At 40.1% G+C, this 18,332-nt stretch overlaps 1 long non-coding RNA gene across 1 annotated transcript in view; it reads right to left on the bottom strand.

Annotated features, from left to right (window-relative positions):
* LOC134220972 (uncharacterized) overlaps positions 1–18,332 on the bottom strand; it is a 357,919-nt gene that overhangs the window by 250,892 nt on the left and 88,695 nt on the right. The gene's annotated exons all lie outside the window — the stretch shown is intronic.

The following is an 18,332-nucleotide window of genomic DNA, read 5'->3' on the forward strand; positions in this document are numbered from 1 at the left end:
TACCCCAGCATTTGTGCATCTTTCAAAAGAATTTATCGTGGAGTGTGTGCTCCCGAATCTGATCAATTTTATATCAGTTAAGCTTTATATCAGTAATATAAACATATAGGAATTGTGGAATATTTTTGTATTTTGATTCGAATTCTTTTAAAAACCTTGACTTATGGGCCAGAAAATTAATGCAATTTTTTTATCTAGTGCAATACTCATTTATATATCTGCCAGGCGCATACGCAGATAGAGAATTGATAAAAGCATACATTTGCTCGCCAGATATGTTTTTCAGATTGTGTTTCAAAAATGTGATCGCAAAGTTTTTACGGCAGGAGTTTGCCAGGTATGAAGAAATAATTTTTCCTTTCTCATAAAAAAAAAACTTGTAAGAAAAGAATAACATTTCCATCCAAATTCAACTTTTTTATAGGAAGCTCGGAGACCAATAGTCTTATATATAATCAACTCGACGAACCAAGCTGTTGTATGTTTGTCCTTGCATATGTGTTTGTGCATATGAGGCAAAAATTGTTGTCAAATTTTCATCCTTAACCGACTTCAATTGAGTGCAAGAAACAGCTGCTATGCTATTCAGGATTAGGAGAGGAAAACTAGTTTGACACTCATTATTAAAAGAGATCGATGAATGCTCTGCATCTCCGTGAGTGCTTCGGGAAAGGAATCTTTGGTTTGTTGAAAAGGTGATGCATGCTAAGCCACCTTGGTAAGCGACTAAATATTTATTGTAAACGAAGTTATTTTAAATGAATACTAATAGGGACACGGCAGGTATTTTCGTCTGTTCGTCATAGTCTCGAAAACCAATAAAAGAGACGCTTTTTTGTAAAACTCATACGTACCAAATCGTAAGCTCAAGAGAAACGTTCTGCTACAGTGGAGTTCTAGCAAATGTACGTTGCTTTCGTTGGTTTTAGCCCCTACGATGATGGACGGAAATACCTGCCGTGTCCCTACATCGTGAGAAAGCTCAGCCTATATTGTGCTTCGTGTTCAAAAATCTCAGGTGTATAATTGTTCTTTCAAAAGTTATGTGCGATTTGCCATATTACTAACCTGGTTTGAGGCATAAGAGGTGAAGAAGTTGACCTTTAATAAGAAAGGGCCACAACACAAGGGCCTCATGAATCCACGCCACGGTTCTGCCTTTTTGAAAAAGTTATACTGATCTGATTCAGATCTGAGTACATTTACACTCTGAGCCTGACGTTTTAAATCGGATCACCTTTGAAAAAAATAGGATAGAATAGTTAAGGATATTTTTCGTTTTCTTTTAGACAGTTCTAACAAAAAACTGCCGATGTTTGCGTATTTGTAGACTCAGAATGAGATTATGTAGTAAGTGTTAATAAAAAAATGTGTATAACATTAAGTTTTGAAAACAGCTTTATGATTTTGTTCAGCGGCGCAGCCAAAATTTTTGATAATACACGACCGTACGAGATAGTATGGCTTAAGTCTGAATTTGTTTCGAAATTCCGCGGAATTCCGTTAAATTTCGTTAAAAGCTAGTTTTTTCAAGCGAAATTTGTAATTTTACGAAACGAAACGAAATCAAGAAATCAGATTCCGCATATGCTTACTTGTGACTTAAATATCCTGTCAAATACAATTTATCCTAAGATTTCGCCCGAAAAACTGTCAAAAACAATGATTTTCCTTAATAAAATTGAGTCCCTTGCACCAATAGTGGCGAGTCTCCTAAGAAATCACCACTATGGGAACCAAAATTAATTTTTACCGTCACTAAAGGAACAGTGTACCCATTAGTGGTGCAAGAAATATTTGGTAGTTGTTGATGTTAAATGACACCTTTTTCATTTTTGTTAGCAAATTTATTAGTTTATCTATTGGCTAAGGTATTAAATTTTTAAACTTCCCATAATTATTAATTTTTAAACAATATTTTCTTTTGCTGATCTACTAATACCTCCACTATTAATACCGTTACCCTATTACGTTTTTATGAGTTCTGAAGAAAATTGTCAGACTCGAACTGAAATCGATCTAGAGTGCGACGCTGCAATCAACTAAACGATTGACAGGTCAAAAATAAACAACCTGACCAAGATCGGACGGGTTCGTCTAGTCCTTGATAAATTCCGAGAATACAACTTGCGGACTTATCATCCGTTTGTGGATTTTAAGGCAGCGTACGATTCAGTGAAACGGAACGAACCGCGGCATATGATGCTAGAACATGGCTTTCCGGCAAAGCTTATTAGATTGATTTGTGCGACGCTTGATGAATCCAAATCGAGCGTCAGAATATCTGGTGAGACATCCGATTCATTCGTTACATTGGATGGATTGAAGCAGGGCGATGCGCTCTCTAATCTGCTATTCAACGTAGCTCTGAGAGATATAATACGAAGATCTGGTGTGCAAAGGAACGGAACCTTAACAAGGTTTTGCGGATCGACATCATTGGTGTAGATCGTAGAACAGTGGAAGAGGCTTTCGTGCCTTTTAAACGGGAGACTGAAAAATAGGGCTGATCATAAACCCTGTCAAAACAAAGTACCTGGTGCCTAGCAGAGAACGGGGCAGCCCAAAGCAGTGTTGGTCCTGAGATGAAAATGGATAGGATGCGCGAGCTCATATATCTTGGAACACTCGTTATATGTGATTATGATGTTAGCATCGAGCTTAAAAGACGTGTTGCGGCTGCAAGTAAACTAAAGTCTCGCACAGAGATTGAACTTATCATTTTATTATCATTGAGTATTCAGCCAATAAATCATTCCTGAGGCAGAATTCTGAAATTCGTTGTACAGTGGATTTTTGGCGCTATATTCCCTCTATATTTTGCCTAAGAGTACATTGCTCTACCTAACATGTATTGATTGAAACGCTAGTCTCACTAAATTTACTAAATGATAATAACACTTATTATCCTTTAGTATATGTTGTCGCACCCACTGTGCGAAACGATCAGTCGGATGGTGTAGTGAAACAACTGGTCACTCGCGCGCGTATCTATTGATTACCTACGGCCGAGGGGCAAGAAGCACAAGGCAGGATTGTTTAGAGATACATATAACAAAGGCCGTCAGAGTAGTTCGTTTTCGCTGATGACTATAGAGCAGAGTGAATGGAAATCAATTTATTTGAGTTTGAGCTAGTAGTCACAGTTGTTATTCTAACATATTAAAATAATTGTAATAATACAACACCATAGAATTAGTGGTTGAATTAGAACCCGTGGGGTGAGTCGTGATTAGAAATAACTTATCAAACTGTTTACCAAATGTTTCCTTTAGTTTATCTAGACGGTGTATTGATCGGCATATCAGTAAGGTGGCAGTGGTTATCAACTGACTTGGGAATCTAGTACGTAAATGCACTTTATATGAAAGTATGTGAACTCGAACTGAAATTTATTATAGAATTGAACCAGGACGGTTGTCGAAGTAAGAAGGATTAGGAAAATTTCAAAAGTACCGAAACACAGAAATGTGAGTAAAATTAATTATCCGTATATCCCCGAAGTATAATTTAAAATATAATTGCAGCTATGAAGTTGCCCAGTACAGCAGCTATCTGGATCGTGTTTGTATAATCACGCTTCCCCAACATTCTTCATAGATTTCTTATCCAGAGTTGGAAAGAAGTCTAAGTTCGGATCGAAGCCTTCCAGTCAAGGAAAACCGGAGTTTGATGACGCTACAAAGAAAGCTGCATCCACCGTTTTAAAGATAAGATCCCAAACCTGTATCATAGCTTCTTAGCCAATTCCGCGTGTAGCCGGCGCGTAATCAAATATATCATATGTGCCGGGTCGAAACAGTCGAGTGCTGTGTTTTTTGAAGTTCAGTGTAGTAGTGAATCGCCGTAGTTTGGTGATAATCAGCCGTAGTATGGCTGATAACCGATAGGGATGACACGGATGGATGCGATAGGGATGACACGGATGAGATGATCATTTGCGAATTGTGCGGGAGAAAGGAACATCTAGAGTGTGCTGGAGCCCCCGATGCAACTGGCGCAGGAAACGCCACCTGGTGCTGCCAGCAGTGCTGAACAAGATGCTGTAAATACTGCGAAGTCAGCGAGGAGCTCTACATCAAGTAGGCGTTTACTACGGTTGAAATTGGCCTATCATAGCTGGAGGTCCAAAATCGTCTTCGCATGAAGGAGATTGAGGCTGAAAAGGAATTTTTTAAGCAGAAGTACGAACTGTTGAAGCAGATAGAGGACGAAGACGATCGAGGCAGTCGGCGAAGTGTTGTCAGTGAAAAAACGAAGCGGGAAAGATTAGAAAGGTGGTTGGCCAAAAATCCAAATGGCGTCGAAACGATCGGTGGAATGCAGTCTGGAGAAACTCTGGCCAAGTCAGTGCAACACGATGTGACAAACGCGCAGCTGGAGCTTCCTCCCCAAAATTCATCAACACCGAGCAGTCAGAAGACCATGAAAGAACCAGTACCACCCATAGCTAAGAAGACGATCCAACAATCGGGACCAGCAATGAACGAGCAGCCGATGTGTAGTTCGCTATTAGGAGGAACGATCCTTACGCCTGTCGATATGGATATTTCTTTAAGTAAAACTGTAATTTGTTCGTCAGTTCCACCAACGGTGCCAGTCGCGTCAGTTGCAGTACCTCGCTCGAGTACTGCGATCGATTTTGGTACTTCAGTTGCGTTTACATCGAGTAATCTGGCTGAATCCATGGGTGTAGCTCCATAGGCAGTAATTACCTCACTCGACCGTCCTATATTATCCAATTTCAATTCTGTTCAACAGCCGGCGTCACACGTGATGCACAAAGCAAGTAAATCACTGCCGTATTCCACACGGTGGGATCCCGGGCAGAAGCCATGAACAGAATAACAAAACATGATATGGACTTGATTGATATAAGAGATAAAAGAACAGGCAACAATATCAAAAGATTGCACCGAAATATCATTTAAATATCAATATATGCTATGGATAAGAACAAACTAATGGCACATGATATTGATCACTTATTACAAATAGCATAACTTGATCTTCCCATGATATTTTAGTGCAAAATTTTGATATTATCGTCTGATCTTTTATCTCTTATATCAATCATGTCCATATCTCATTTTGTTATCTTATCAACATTTGATATTATTGAGCTATTTTCGTCTACTCGGGATACAATCCATGGGACAACTGGAGAGGGAGCGTACTCTGTGGCCTGTGGCGGTGCAACACACCAACAATTGGGAAATTCCATAACTGCCGTGAAAAATGTAATGCAAACACCAACATTGCCGATGTATACAGAGCTTCATCAAACTGACCACGATATCCATCCCTCAGCTCGGGAAACTACAACTACAGTGCACTCTAGCGAATAAGCTCGTCAGTGGATTCCGCATAGAAACATCGCCCAACCAAATGTGCTATTCGGTTGTGAGCAACCCGTAGGAATGTATTCTACGGCGTCTGCACTACCTCAGTTTAATAACACTTGCTTCAGATCTGAGTTCTATCATGATCTTGAAAATGCACTTCCAACGTCAGTAGGACAAACGTTACCCACTCACTCGGCGACAGGACAGTTCTCAGTGAGGCAGCTCGTTTCCCCTTACACGCATCCACAGGCATCTACGACTTGGACAACACAACAGCTGGGATCAATATCTCAACCCGTAGTCAGGTTTAGATTACCAATAGCAGCGAAATCTGTGCCCGTTAATTCTAGCAGTACTCGGTTGAATGCCATATCGAGCATTGGTAGCGCAGTGGAAGGACATACACCGATACCAACATCGGCACGAGTTGACTCTCCACTCCCAGTGCAGTCATTTTCAGGACACACTGCACCTCCATGTACTTCACAAGCCAACAGTTTCCAACAACGACACACAGGTCCCACGCCGTCCCAGATTGCAGCCCGACAGGTTATCTCGCGTGACTTGCCAACATTTTCGGGTAACCCGGAAGATTGGCCCATATTCTACAGTTCCTTCCAAAACTCGACGGATACGTGCGGGTACAGGGACACGGAGAATTTAGCACGCCTGCAGCGCTGCTTGAAGGGTTCAGCATTGGAGGCAGTAAGAAGTCGCCTGTTACTACCAGCTTCAGTACCCCACGTGATCGGAACACTTCACAAGTTGTACGGAAAGCCTGAAAATCTCATCAACTCATTGCTGAAGAAAGTGCGCAGCGCAGTTCCGCCGAAATCTGATAACTTGCAAACTATCATAGCGTTCGGGTTAGCGGTACAAAGCCTAGTTGACCATATCATCATCTCGGAACAGCGTGCGCATCTTGCCAACCCCATACTCCTACAAGAGCTCGTTGAAAAGCTGCCCACATCGTTGAAGTTACAGTGGGGGGCATCCGACCTCACCTTGAATGTTGACGTAACAAGTGGACAGAAACAGCAACGACAAGAGAGCGACAGACGGAAGGAAAAATTGTTTGTCCATTCTGAGGAAGTAAGCCGAGCTGAAGAGAAGCATGTCGTGAAACAAAGTGAACGGCCCAAGCTTTGTTCGTACTGCGAATCAAGCGGACATCAAATCTTGAATTGCATGAGTTTTAAATCATTGAACTTGGAAGGACGGTGGAAGGCAGTTCGACAGAAGAACCTTTGTCGTAGTTGCCTTATTCCACATCGCAAGTGGCCTTGTCGATCCAAGAAGGAATGTGGTAAAAACAATTGTACTAGCAAACATCACTGGCTGCTCCACGAAACACAAAAGACCCAGCAACAACAAGCATCCACCACAACTACAAATACTGGTAGCAGCAGTCAAGTAGTCCACCAAAATCACCACTTCGAACAATCGTATTCACTTTTCCGCTACATTCCGGTTACTGTTTCTGGAAATGGGAAACAGGTGAACATTTTCGCCTTTTTAGGCGAAGGTTCCAGCACAACAATGATTGAGACAGGAGTAACGGATCTACTGGGAGTCGAGGGACCAACCGAACCTCTCTGGTTGACTTGGACGGGAAAGATCATGAGAGAAGAAAAGAAATCCCGGATTATCAGTATCACGATCGCAGGATTGGGAATGAAGATGAAGTTTACGATTGGCAACGTGCGTACAGTGCAGGAACTGAAGCTTCCTGAGCAGTCGTTCTGCTATGAAACCATGGCAGAACAGTATCCTCACCTAAAGGGTCTGCCCATCAAAGGCTATGAGAACGCGACTCCACGCATGATCACAGGCATAGAGCATGTTGGTCTGTTAACATCACAGAAGCTGCGCGAGGGAAACGGTGATGGACCTGTAGCAGTCAAAACACGGCTGGGTTGGAGCGTGTTCGGAAGACAGACAGAGGCGGAGCGTACTATTGAGCGTGTTAATTTTCACCACACTGATATGTTCAGTAACCGTGCTCTACATGACGCGATGAAACAGTTCTTCCAAGTAGAAGAGAGTGCGGTCACAAAAAAATAGAAGCTGAAGCTGATGTAAGAGCACTGAAGTTGTTGGAAGAAACGACGGTACTAAAAGAGGGTCGGTTTGAAACCAGCCTTCTGTGGAAGGTCGACAATCCTTCGCTTCCAAATAGTTACCCCATGGCGCTGCAACGACTTAAATCATTGGAACGAAAGCTAGAGCGTGATCCTGGTTTGCGTCAACGAGTAAAACAAGTGGATGGCTATATTGAAAAAAAATACGCTCACAAAGCAGGAACAGAGGAACTGGAGACAACCAAACCGAATCACACCTGGTACCTTCCTCTGGGTGTCGTGGAAAACCCTAAAAAGCCAGGAAAAACACGCCTGATATGGGACGCTGCCGCAAAAGTTCAAGGTGTGGCACTCAACGATTTGCTGATGAAAGGACCTGATCTTCTTGTATCTCTGTTGGCTGTATTATTGAGATTTAGGCAGTACAACATCGCCATTTGCGGTGATATAGCTGAAATGTTTCATCAAATTCGGATACAAGAAAAGGACAAACAGTTTCAGCGGTTCCTTTGGCGAGACAATCAGAGAGATGAAGTGCAAGTGTACGTCATGGATGTCGCAACGTTTGGGGCGACCTGCTCCCCATGTATAGCGCAATACATAAAAAATCGGAACGCACTCCGGTTCACCGAATCCCATCCACGAGCTGTTGAGTTGAAGGCATAGTTAAAAATAATTACGTCGATGATTTTCTAGATAGTGTGGAGACCGAAGAAGAGGCGGTTGAACTTATAAGTACGGTGAAAATGATTCACGCAGCCGCGGGGTTTCAGATTGGAAAGTTCCACTCGAACTCTCCGACAGTACTATCGCTCCTGGGGGAATCAGCAAAATCCGCTATCAAGTCGATGAATTTGGACAAGCAGGGAGAAACTGAGCGCGTTCTAGGCATGGTGTGGTCGACAACGGAGGATGTGTTTACTTTTGATACGGTGGCCCTAGTAAAGAGCAGTACCGTGCCAGAGGCATTCCACGGGGGCATGTCAGTCGATCCTGAGCGACCATTTCGAAAATATTTGAAACTCTGCACAGTTTTTCAATTTCATCTAAATCGTCATTTTTCGATATCAAATCTTCATATTGAGTCACGACTAACTTTTCAAAAGGGTGTATGTGAAAATGGTTCAAAAATATTTAAAAAGCTGCACAGCAAAAACGGAATGTTCGATTGTTATGATTTTTTCAGCAAAGTTAGACAACTAAATGGTGATTCTTAAGAAAATGTGCACAGTAAAAAAATTTTTTTGCCTTTAAAAATATCATTTTGTCACAAAACTCAAATATCTCAAAACCCTATCTTTTTTCGAACGTAATTCCATTATAACGTAACGGTCCATTATATTAGCTATCTACCATAAAAATTTGGTGATGGTAAACTAATAAACAAAAAAGTTATGACATTTCAAACATTTCACAATTTTCACATTTAGTAAAAAAAAATTTTTTCTGTGTAAGTTATTTCGAGAATTGCAGTTTGATGCAGATTTTATTGTTAAGGGACGTGATTTAAACAAGTTGTTTTCATGATATTTTGATTTAATTATTCATAGCATCTATAAGAAACTTAGACACGATCCAGTGTTGTGATCAAAAGTATTGATAGTGTCATAATTTTCATTGCACGTGACTGGCGAAAAAATCTTTTAATAGTGTTGAAACCTGTTGATAATAACGTTGATAGAAACATATCAGAAATGTTATTTTTAAGACAAAAGCTGCAAAATCAAAGATTTATATACACGTGTACGTCTATAGTTTACCTGCAAAAATATACCTCTTAGAGAATAGACTTTATGATCGGGAGGAAACGGGTATCTTCAACAACAACAAATGCATGATAGGTACATACCATGACAATGCTCACGAAAAAGCAAAAAATTACTACTACTAAGGTTGTTAAAGATCTTATAGTAATTTTTTCTTCAGTCAAGCAAATGACACCAAACTAGTCAGTAAAAACTTAAAAGTGATTTTGTTTATTGAAATATTACGAACAACATGAGTAGCCGCTTTCTCAACTGTTGTAGGCCGTTTGATGGAAAAAGTGTTCAAAAGAGTTACGAAATCTCACCGAAAGCACCATAGATAAACTGAAAGCGACTGGTTATGCTCCAATGTCCACATTGAATACAAATTTACGCATTTGCACGTCCTGCCGTCTAAACGTTGACAAAAGAGCAATCTGTATATCATCGGTTGAGCAGAGCGCAGGAAGTTCGAAAACGACAGCAACTGAGGAATTGCCAGATGTATCGACAACAACTGAGGAATTACCAGAAGTATTAAGTGCTGAGAGCCTTGCCACCGTACCATCAGCGAAATCTGTTTCAACAAATCAATCGGAAGATGAGTGTATCCAAAAGGTCAACATCGAACGCTTTAACGAGGGCATAGCTGGGATAAAAGTGACTCCGATTAAATGGAGTAAGATGGACTACGTTTATTACCCGGAGAAAAAATACCGTGAAATAAACGAAGCTGTACGAAGAAACCTCTTCAAATTAGGACCTGATGATGTGGAAAATACAGACTACGATGAGGTAATTATAAATATGAAGGAAAGGTTCTCGAATGCAGCCACGACAAGGAAAGAAAAATTATTGATTTTGTCGATGCTGCCAAGTTCGTGGTCTATTCAGGATGCCATTGATGAGTTCAAAACCAATAGAAATACAGTAAAAGAGGCAAAACAATTGAAGAATAACTGTCTTTCAACCAAAAATACTAGGTCTAGTACTGCATTAACAGATGAGACAAAAGAAATAGTAGTTCAATATTTTGAAGATGATGAAGTAAGTCGAGCTATGCCTGGTCAAAAAGATTATGTATCAGTAAAAAGATGGAAAGCGTCAAGCAATCCAAAAACGATTAATGATGACGACTTTGAAAGAAGCGTACACACGCTTCAAGGAAATTCACGATAATATTAAAATAGGTTTTTCCTCATTTGCAAGCCTTCGGCCAAGGCAATGTAAGCTTCTTTCCAATTCAGGAACACATAATGTGTGTGTGTGCACAACCCATGAGAATATTAATCTTATTTTACATAGTTTGAAAAGAATCAATTTAACAAAGGATATTAAAATGTTAACTGGTAGTCTTTTGTGTGAAAATACAACATCAAATTGCTATCTACGATCTTGTTCGGATTGTCCAGATTCTTCATCATTGGAAAATACTTTATTCGCTGAGTTTGAAGAAAATATATTGATCAGTTATCATTTGAGCAATGGGTGACCACGGATAGGTGTGACATAGAAACTATTGTAAAACCTGTAGATGAGTTTGTGTCATATTTTTGCTTGAAATTAGAAAGTTTAATCCCTCACGATTTCATTAAAACAGAACAATCCAGCTCGTTTAAAAATACGTAAAAAACATTACAAAATGGTGAATTTTTAGTCATTTGTGATTTTTCTGAAAATTACAGCTTTGTATTGCAAGATGAAGTGCAGTCCCATCACTGGAACGTACAACTAGCTACAATTCATCCATTCGTTATTTATTTTAATGGAAGTACGCAAATTGAACACTTAAGTTTTATTATAATTTCCGAAGATTTAAGACACGATTCAGTATCCGTAAACTTGTTCATTGAAAAAATGATTAACTTTTTACGCGTTGATAAGCATAAAGAAGTCAAAAAGATATATTTCATGTCTGATGGAGCAGCGTCGCAGTACAAAAATCGTAAGAATTTTTCGAGCCTATGTCAATTTAAATCAATGTACGGAATTGATGCAGAATGGCATTTTTTGCTACATCACATGGCAAAGGTCCTTGTGATGCTATTGGAGGAACAATAAAGCGCATGGCCACAAGAGCAAGTTTAGCCAAAGAACGTGAGCATCCAATTAAAACTGCGAAAGAACTTTTGATTGGGCAAATCGTAGAAAAGAAAAGATTTAACCAAATTATCATTTTGTTTTACTACTACTGAAGAGTACGAAATAAAGGCTTCAGAGCTCAGCGAGCAATTTAATAACGCGAAAACAATCCAAGGAACCCAAAATTTCACTGTTTCATTCCATTGTCGGAAAATAAAATTAAAGCAAAACTATACTCAAACTGTGCTGATAATAATTCAAAAGTGTTCGATATTTTAAAAATTTGAATAAAAATAAATAAAAATAAGTATTAATAAACTGTTTTCATGATATCATAACCCATACCAAAATTCAAACCCAAAACTCTTAGAGTTTCTATAACAACATTGTGTAACTGCCACATTTAATTTAATACTTAGGATAATATTAATTCATTTTTATTTATTTATACATATAATATTTATACATATAATATACATAATATCGATGAATACATAAATATGGAATATCATACAAACAACTTGTTTAACTCACGCAAGGCCCTTAACAATAAAATCAGCATCAAACTGCGATTCTTGAAAAAAAAATCCACGGAAATTTTTTTTTGTTTGCTATATGTGAAAATTGTGAAATGTTTGAAATGTCATAACTTTTTTGTTTATTAGTTTACCATCACCAAATTTTTATGGTAGATAGCTAATATAATGGACCGTTTTCCTAAAAAATTACGTTCGAAAAAAGATAGGGTTTTGAGATATTTGAGTTTTTGTGACAAAATGATATTTTTAAAGGCAAAAAATTTTTTTTACTGTGCACATTTTCTTAAGAATCACCATTTAGTTGTCTAACTTTGCTGAAAAAACCTTAACAATCGAACATTCCGTTTTTGCTGTGCAGCTTTTTAAATTTTTTTGAACCATTTTCACATACACCCTTTTGAAAAGTTAGTCGTGACTCAATATGAAGATTTGATATCGAAAAATGACGATTTAGATGAAATTGAAAAACTGTGCAAAGTTTCAACTCAATAGAAAATCATGAATTAAAAATTTTCTTAAATTTTGATGCTGTTGCTTGGAATCGCTCGCCAACAAAGCGTCAAGTTTTGCGAGCAGTGATGACCCTATTTGATCCCCTCGGATTAATTGCTCATTACGTAGTACATGGAAAGATACTCATGCAGGAGATTTGGAGGTCCGGAACCGATTGGGATGAACCAATAGCTGATTATCTTCATGATATGTGGTACCGCTGGATCGAGTTACTCAGCCAATTATGTAACGTGAAGGTTCCTAGATGTTTCTTCAGTGGAGTGAGACCTCATGCACTTCAGCTCCATGTATACGTTGACGCCAGCGAAATGGCATACGCTGCAGTAGCATATTTGCGACTGGATAAAGGAACTGGCCGAAGATGCGCATTAGTAGCAGCGAAAACCAAAGTTTCACCATTGAAGCCATTGTCAGTTCCTCGACTTGAGCTACAGGCTGCCATGCTTGGAACGCGACTCACGCAAAGCGTCAGCTCTTCATTGACACTACCAATCAAAAGCCGCTATTTCTGGTCAGATTCTTCTACAGTCGGAGTCGGAGCATCGGCGATACCATCAATTCGTGGAATTCCGCGTCGCTGAGATTCTTTCTCTAACGAGCGTTGACGAATGGAGGTATGTTCCTACAAAGCTGAACGTTGCCGATGATGCAACTAAGTGGGGAAGCGGGCCAAGGTTTCAACCTGATCAGCGATGGTTTCAAGGTCCGGCGTTTCTGTACGATTCCGAAAATTACTGGCCATCATACAACAGGGTAATTAGCGCAACACCAGAGGAGCTGCGACCTATGTTTCTGCACCAAGCGAATGCAATGCATAGTTTGTTTGATCTAACACGTTTTTCCGACTGGAACCGACTACTAAGGACTGCGGCGTATGTGTTTCGAGCAGTATCAAAGTTCAAAAATCAACGAACTACGGGTGGCCACTACAGAATACTACAGAAAGAAGAATTCGCGATGGCAGAAACAGCGTTGTTGCGACAAATTCAGGCTGAAGCATTCCCGGATGAAGTTGCTCTATTGAGTAATAACACTGAGAAACAAATTGTGACGAAGTCCAGTCACATATACACACTGACTCCGTTCTTAGACGACGCAGGTGTTATACGAATGTGCAGCCGCACAGAGAAAGCACCGAACCTAGCTTATGAAACAAAATATCCCGTTATCCTTCCTAAAAACCACACTGGAACTACACTTCTAGTGAATATCTTTCATCGAAAATATCTTCACGCAAATGGAGAAACGGTACACAATGAAATTCGTCAGCGGTACTACATACCCGGCCTTCGAACAGTAATTCGCCGAGTTACACGTAATTGTCAGATGTGTAAAGTAAAGAAAGCAGTTCCACGTCCTCCGATGATGGCACCGCTCCCCAGAGCTCGACTCACACCATTCATCCGACCATTTACCTTCTTGGGAGTTGATTACTTTGGGCCTCTGGAAGTCAAAGTGGGAAGAGCAACAGATAAAAGGTGGGTGGCACTCTTCACATGCCTGACTGTCAGAGCCATTCACCTCGAAGTCGTAAACAGCCTGTCTACTGATTCCTGCGTGATGGCGTTTCGAAGATTTGTGGCAAGAAGGGGTGCACCAGCGGAGGTGTACTCCGATAATGCAACAAATTTCATTGGGGCAAGCCGTCAGTTGGCCAACGAATTCCGTGCCATCAACGAAGAATGTGCATCTACCTTCACCAATGCTCAAACAACATGGAGATTCAACGTTCCCGTTGCACCTCATATGGGCGGACCATGGGAGCGAATGGTCAGATCCGTAAAAACGGGAATGAAAGCCATCACAGAGTCAACACGACACCCGAGCGACGAGGTTCTACAGACAATACTGCTGGAAGTTGAAGCCGTAGTTAACAGTCGTCCGTTAACATATATTCCTTTGGGATCGGCGGATCACGAAGCTCACGCCAAATCATTTCCTGTTGTATGGATCTAGTGGTATAAAACAACCAGCTACGCTGCCAACTGACGACGGAGCTGCATTACGAAGTGGACATAAGTTTGCTCAGCGATTAGTGGATGGACTTTGGCAGCGATGGATTCGGGATTATCTCCCGATGTTGAGCCGAGGATCGAAAAGATTCGACACGGTAAAACCGTTACAGGTAGGAGACATTGTGGTCGTAATGGACGACAAGGTAAGGAGTTCGTGGTTAAAAGGTCGCATCCTGGAGGTAGTCAAAGGTAGAGGAGGTCATATGAGGAGTGCTAAGGCCCAGACAAATAAAGGAGGTTTCTCGAGAGCTGCAGTTAAACTAAAACTTTTGTACATAAAGAAGGAATCCGAAGAAGCCACTAAAGACAGCGCTGCAGTAGACCCGTTAGTTCACGGGGAAGGGGATGTTGTCGCACCCACTGTGCGAAACGATCAGTCGGATGGTGTAGTGAAACAACTGGTCACTCGCGCGCGTATCTATTGATTACCTACGGCCGAGGGGCAAGAAGCACAAGGCAGGATTGTTTAGAGATATAACAAAGGCCGTCAGAGTACTTCGTTTTCGCTGATGACTATAGAGCAGAGTGAATGGAAATCAATTTATTTGAGTTTGAGCTAGTAGTCGCAGTTGTTATTCTAACATATTAAAATAATTGTAATAATACAACACCACAGAATTAGTGGTTGAATTAGAACCCGTGGGGTGAGTCGTGATTAGAAATAACTTATCAAACTGTTTACCAAATGTTTCCTTTAGTTTATCTAGACGGTGTACCTATTGATCGGCATATCAGTAAGGTGGCAGTGGTTATCAACTGACTTGGGAATCTAGTACGTAAATGCACTTTATATGAAAGTATGTGAACTCGAATTGAAATTTAATATAGAATTGAACCAGGACGGTTGTCGAAGTAATAAGGATTAGCAAAGTTTCAAAAGTACCGAAACACAGAAATGTGAGTAAAATTAATTATCCGTATATCCCCGAAGTATATTTTAAAATATAATTGCAGCTATGAAGTTGCCCAGTACAGCAGCTATCTGGATCGTGTTTGTATAATCACGCTTTCCCCAACAGTATATATAGTGATATTAGCGTTTCACGTTGTAAATATTAGAAATAAGGCAATGTACTTTTATGCAAAGTTGTAGAGGGAATATAGCGCTTGAAGTCCACCATACAACACTTTTCGGAATTCTGCCTCAGGAATGATTTATTGGCTGAATACTAAATAATAATGAATCCCTGGTCTCGCAGCTTATAGACACTTATGTATGTACCGTCAACTGGGGGGAAGATGATCATTTTTAAGACAAAACATGCAATAACAATGTGTGTTTACATTTGAAATCGAAACAAATATTTCCAAAACATGTACTGCTATACGTTGCAACAATCAACAACTTTAGTTTTCTGAAATGCATTCGCATTTATTAAAATAAATTAAATTATCACACATTTTTTGAGTAATCTGGTTTGGGGTGAAGTTGATCAAGACAGCTCTACTAAAATCATTATGACCTAGTAGTCAAAATACACTAGGTTATTTGTATGAATGTTGAATTTACTACGTAAAGAAGTCTACGAAGTCAATATTTGAAACGAAAATAGCGTCATTTATGACTATCTCTCTCTTTCTTCCACAAAATACATTTTCATGATTATAATCGAAAAACTCGGATTTCTGCCTAGCGGTAACATTACTTGAACGGAGAATATTGTTGACTACCGTTTCATAAAAAAATGGCACTTTTGACTGACACATCAAATGATCATCTTCCCCCCAGTTGACGGTACTACTATTAGTCATACCGATGATATACGCATTATTGTTCAAACTAATATGCAAAAATAAGAACTTGACCACAGAGATAAATCGTTTATCTTTGTTATTCAATATTTTATGCAAAATTCAAGGCAAAAACAAAATAACCACCGCTTCATCAGTATCGGCCAATATATGTTGGACATAAAAGAGTAAGCAATTTAAAGTATGGATTGCAAATCGTATCCATTTTATGTAATTCACTCCTCAAATAAACACAAACAAGCCTGAAATCGAATACTGTAATTTTATATCACCATCTTATCAAACCATCCAGAACGGTCTGGACCGCCGCCAGTCTAGACGCATCGGGTTCAGTCCTCACCGCCACGAAACAGGACCCCGCTTTGTCCCCGATTGCTTGCTCGTCCAACCGAGGGAAAAACTCTTCTTCCAACTAATTTACCTGGTACTTCTTCACCTGGTCGATTAAGCATCTTATCGTTTTCTTACCATCCCGGACGACTGTTGTAGTAGGTAGATGTTAGCTTGGCCCAAACAGACGACGTTGGCCAACAATCCTTGCCTAACGCAACGGCCGGCCGGCATCATCTCTGTATGTTTGCTGCCCCTGCAGCTTAGTGGCAGAAAATGTAAATTTAAGCCTTCCTCTTACACTCGCTTCAAACATTCATCTTCTGTACACGGACTATGCGATAGGCTGCGAGTTCGGAGGCCGGTTGACCTATGTGGTCATGTAGAAAAACGAGAGGCAATAAGACGGGCCACTACTGCTCGGAAGATGAAGTTGCACATGGATGGGTCTTTTTGCACCTCCAACGAAGCTTCGAACGAAACTGGAGCAAATTGAACTTTGAGTTATTGAAGGGAGGTTAATCACAATCAATTTGTGTTAAATAATCTATTACACAGCGTCTGCCGTCCGATCGGTTCGAAGAATGTTGATTGTTTCTAATTTGTTTGGTTATTGCGGTAGTGAGATTAAAGTGTACCAACGCGCGGGTAGCTCAATTCATTTTTATGGGCAGCATTTCACTCAAACGATGAAAAGTTGCTTCGATTTTTATTCAAATTGACCACTTACGTAAGTTACTCTGTAATTTAAGTTTGCGTGCAGTAATTGCTGCCAATCTTCAAGTCCGATTATTTCAATTTAACAAATGGTCAATGCTCAAACGCTGGAGACAAACATACCAAGTCAGAATCTCCTAAATCAATTGTCGTCCATTGAAGCATCCTGTCTGTATCAAGCCATTCAGAGAAAAAAATACTACTGATCAATAGGAGTCAGCCGGTCAACTGCTTTGAGCACAGATCTGCAATAAAACGGATGCATCTTGCTCATCTTGCTTGGCCCCGCATCACACCCATCATGCATGCGCAAAAGCCAAGTCGCAACGCTGCGCTGGCTGCTTGGGCTGCGTGGGAACCTGGCACCAGGTGGCGAATGCACGCCTTCTGCAACTAGGGCGGCTTGGGCTGGGATGGGGGATCCGCTCAGCGAAGCGAAAATCGGTCACGCGGCACTCTCAATCTGCTAGAATGTTGCGATTTCTGTTGTTATTGTCGGAACTACTACCGGCCTTACGGCGGGCTCGAGGAAGTGAACAACAGGAAATGAGTTTCACCTGGTTGTGGGAAAGTTTGCGATATAAATCAAGTTTTGACAGGAACAAAATAAGAAGGATTTTTGATATAAAATTTGCAGGTGCTATTTGCAACTCGACGAAAACATAACATTTTTTTTATTCAAAAATACGAATAAAATGGGTTACAATCGATTTCAATTATTGAGTTTTCGATCACAGAGATGCTACTAATTCTTATTATTCCTTATTCAGATTTATTTTATTTTATTTATGTAGCTTTAGATGTACAGTAACAGTCAGTGGCGCCGGGATGGGTGGGACAGGAAGGACATATCCTAGGCATATTTTTTCCTGAGTGGGACAGTCAAAGCATTGTACTACCCATGATTCTGGTAAAAACATATGAAGTCATTGGATGGCAAGAATTTGTGTGTTAGCAGAAGGTGATTTTAAAGTTAATCAGAGTCCAAACAATAACCATAGATGTTTTGGGAACCTAAAGCAATAGACTACTGATTGTTGTTTAGGACTTCAGGAACTTTAAACTCTCTATAGCGCTCAAAAATGTCTATGTTTTACAGAGGTGAAATAGAAGTTGATGAAATCTGCGAATGCGATTAATTAAATTTTTTAGAAGTTATGATAAAGCACGATTGAATGGATTATTCAAAGACCACCTCAAAAGGTCTATTGAA

Source organism: Armigeres subalbatus, chromosome 3 (assembly GCF_024139115.2).
Source record: "Armigeres subalbatus isolate Guangzhou_Male chromosome 3, GZ_Asu_2, whole genome shotgun sequence".
Classification (NCBI taxonomy): Eukaryota; Metazoa; Arthropoda; class Insecta; order Diptera; family Culicidae; genus Armigeres; species Armigeres subalbatus.